At 51.5% G+C, this 3,891-nt stretch overlaps 1 long non-coding RNA gene across 1 annotated transcript; it reads left to right on the top strand.

Moving 5' to 3' along the window:
• The first annotated feature begins 273 nt into the window (after positions 1–273).
• Positions 274–1,218, top strand: LOC103588213. The gene is made up of 2 exons (XR_550292.1): positions 274–425; positions 787–1,218. It is a non-coding gene; the product is annotated as an uncharacterized LOC103588213 (long non-coding RNA).
• The last annotated feature ends 2,673 nt before the right edge of the window (positions 1,219–3,891 follow it).

Here is a 3,891-nt window from a genome sequence, read left to right as displayed (position 1 = left end):
GTTTGGTTCTCTCTGAAAGCAGCACCTGGGACAAGGGACTTGGGTGAGGGTAGTTTATTTGGGAGGTGACCCTAGGGGGCTGGAGGAAGGAAGCAGGAAGTGTGCTATAAAGGTGTAGGCTGTACGGGACGGGGGCTCAACTCAGCAAGGATTTCAGAAGCCTCCAGAGTAGGAGAAAAGCTGGGGCATTTATCTAAGGGTCTCACCCTGGGAAATTGACTCCCCTGCACTTCCTGGCTGCAGCCCCTCCCCCGTCCCCCAGCTGACTCTGTGGCTTCAGAAATAGCCCTGAGACAGGCAGAGGGAGAGACCTATGTGCTGTGGAGGTGAGATGCTGAGAGCCTGTACAGAGCTGTCCATTGCAGCTGCAGCCGTAATCAGACAAGGGGCCCTAAAGCATCTGCTGTGCTGTGGAAGGAGCAAAGGTGAGAGTGAGGAACCACCCTAGCATCTCTGACATAGAGAATTTGCCCATTTTTCAGCCCCCCACACCTGAAGTGCATGAGGACAGGGGTCCGGGCTGTGAAGTTCGGAGTCTCCCACCAGACCCAGGGCAGGTGCTGTGGGCTCACTCCAGTTCACTTCTGCACCCTGTCTCACCAGCCCTGAGTGACAGCCAACACAGCCCATCTCTGGGAAAGCCCTGGAACTTGAGCTCTATCACTCTTAGATGCCCAACTGGGAAACTGAGGGCTGCCTGTGGGTCCCTAGCCACCACCACAAACCCCAATCTAAGGAGCCACAGACTGATTCCATCAGGTTCTCACCTTCTACTCCACCCTGCAGGTGCCAAGATTGCCTTTCTTGTCAAGCTCCGTGCTGGGCACAGTGAAAAAGTTCAGAAGTTGAAACAGTAAATACAAGTTTTAAAAAAAAAGGGAGAAAAGAAAAGAAGACAAGGTGGAATCAAGTTCTTTTCTGGGCACTAGCTTTCCGGCCCCTGCCCCAGAACCCTCATTTCTAAGATTTCCTGGCTCACCTCTGCGAGGATTGAATGAGGACCCCCTACTGACTGGAGAACACCTGCTTCCCTTGTTCCTGGGAGTCTCTCCATAACAGGGTTTGGATCTTTTTACTGCCACGAACCTTCTTCTGAAGACTATGGACTCCCATTAGGATAATGTTTTTAAATGCATAAAAACCGAAACAAAGGATTACAAAGGAAAGCAATTAAAATACAGCAATAAGAATAATAAAAACAAAATTGGATCACAGGGATACATGTGTTTCTTTGCTCATGTTTCAAATAACAAGTTCTAGTGGCAGGCTGAGTAACCAAAGTGATTTTAAAGTAATGATGAGAATAAATGACATTTTGAGACATCTCCACCAATGGTAATGTGAGATGAAAATATCTGAGATTTCTGTTAGTGACAAAAGTCACATCTCCTGCTGATACCACTGGGTTTTGTTGTCCACTTTCATAATGGAAGAAAATGCTAAAATTCAGTTAAAATGAAACAAAGTTGCCATTATTCCCACCCAAATATACGAACCCCCTGAATTTCTATTCATGTATTTCTTGGGGGTCAGTGCACACAGGGCTAAGACCCCCGGTTCTATGTGGAGGCTTAACCATGGATCTGTCACTTTCTCAGGACACAGGTCCCAGTAGATGTTCTCTCCCTGTCTGAGCTGGTTGCTGTCAAGCCAGCGAGGTCTAGGGACTGGCCATCCTCTGTGGCCTGTGCAGACGTTCTGCATCCACACCCCAGGGAACAAGAGGGGACTCCAGCCTCAAGACATGGTCACCATGGCTTCCAGATGAGGGTGGAGTGGGGGCAGGAAGGAGGCTGGGAGGTACTGGCCGTCTCCTGAGGAGGGACTGGGGAACCCCCTCCCCACTCTGCCCTCCACAAAGGCTTTTTTCCTGATGGATGGAGAAAATTAGCGTCTGGCTGCTTCCTGGTAGGACCAGCCTTGGATGGCTTTGGCATGGTGCTAGGGAAGCTCTGAGCCCTAGGAGATCCCAAAGAGAGAGGAGAGATGTGGAAAGTTCCTTGCTGAACTCCAGAGCTCTCCTCATGGATTTGGGGTAGGGTCTTCCAGGAAGGGGATCCTGGGGATATGGCATGGCTCTGTTTCCAAGACTGACCCTGCAGTATCCTGAGTGGTCCCAGACAGCCTGGTGAGGTCCTGGAAGAGAAAAAGAGAAAAGGATTCTAGTTCAGCAGCTACTATAGGTCCTTAAACCCAAGTGTATAGGAAAGTATTTCTGATTCTGGGACCCTGCCCTGCTGCAATGGCAGAAAACAAAATCCCAGTGATTTCCTAGGTTTACAGCCTTTTAGGGGTTGAATCAAAGCTCTGGGGGCTGATATAATCCAGGTATTGAAGGGCTCCTATGGTGGTCCAGTTCTGGGGGTTCTTTGCTGCTGCCTTGCTGTGCCTGGGGAACAGAAACCTGTCTGAAGCTTCTGGCTCTGCCCAGAGAACTGGATTTCCAGGGGACCAGAAGAATCCCTTTGGCAGGGGCACTCCACATGTCTATTCCCTCTGTGGGCTCCTTCTGCCTTCTGGGGCTCTATCTGGGGAAGCCAGGCCACTTGTCTCTCGAGATTCATGAACTCTTTCTGTGGCCAACACTACCACATCGGTCTTGATACTTTCTTCGGAGGCATCCGGCATCATCCACAAGCCAGGGGAACTCACACGTGTTTTTCTGCTTTCTATTCTGTTGCCTCTTCTTAGATTCCCCTAGGAAACAGACCCTGAGACCAGAATTTGAGCATGATAATTTATTTGGGTGGTGATCCTAGAAAGCACTAGAAGGGGAGAGGGGGAGTGAGAGAGAAAAGGGCAGGCAGCCAATGCAAGGTACTCAGGAGCAGGTACCACTGTGTGGCTCGATCCCACTGTGGTCCTCCAGAGACTGTGCAGAAGCACCTCAGAGTCATCCCCTCTGTATCAAGGAAGCTGGGCTATGTCCCCTTCCATTCCCATCTGTCATGGGTTGAAGGCCAGTCCCAGGGGGGAAACTCCCAAGCACTTCTAGCTGGGTCCCACACATTGCCTTTGCCTGTCCTGTGGCCAAAAAAGCCCTCTGGCAGGGAACTGCAGGTGCCTGCAGTAAAAAGTTACAGGTATGTTGCCAGGGGCAGTGAGTGCAAAGGGGCAGTGAGTGCAAAGGGGACCCTCTGCTCCACACCCTCTGTCCTGAATGATGGATCCCAGGTGAGGAAGGGGAGAACACCTCTGCTAATTTGTTAAACATAGCCTCCTGGGCACTGGCTTCCTGCAGGGCGGCTGCCCCCACCAGCAGTGCTCTCATGCCTGTGCCCATGCATGAATGGAGCTCCATAGGCTGGATGGGGGACAATGAGAAGATGAACCAGACTTAGCCCCAGCCGCCTGTGGCTCAGTCAAGGAAGAAAGCAAACACTCATATAATACTAGTAGGTGAGGCAAAATGTTGTCAGGGCCACAAGCGGGGGATGAGAGTGCTGGGGAGCCTTAGAGAAGGAAGACAGCATCTCTGTTGGGATTTGGGTAGAGTCAGGAAGATGCTGGCCTATGAAAGTCAGGTGGGATTTGCAGGGTGGTGGGGGAAAATGGGGACATCCCCAGCAGGAGGCGCAGGAAGAGTAGAGGAGCTGTGGATGGAGAGTCCAGATAGGACAGGACTGGAGGGGATAGGCACAGCCAGGGCATAGGAGATAAGTCTAGGCAGGCTAGGGCCCCTGCTCCACTTCCAGCTCTACTCACAGCTGAGCCTGTGGGCATTTCCTCCTGTGGAGGCCACTGGGAGAGCCAGTCCAGCCACCAGTGCATGTCTGGCTTGGGACAGCTCGAGCCAGAAGTGCCAGCTGCCAGGCACTCCAGTTAGAAGCCACTACCCTCGTTAGCTGGCGTGGGATCAGCTGCTTTTTTTTTTTTTTTTTTTTTTTTTTT

This window comes from Galeopterus variegatus, unplaced genomic scaffold, assembly GCF_000696425.1.
Source record: "Galeopterus variegatus unplaced genomic scaffold, G_variegatus-3.0.2 Scaffold536, whole genome shotgun sequence".
NCBI classification, from domain to species: Eukaryota; Metazoa; Chordata; class Mammalia; order Dermoptera; family Cynocephalidae; genus Galeopterus; species Galeopterus variegatus.
This window is presented reverse-complemented; position numbering and strand designations above follow the sequence as displayed.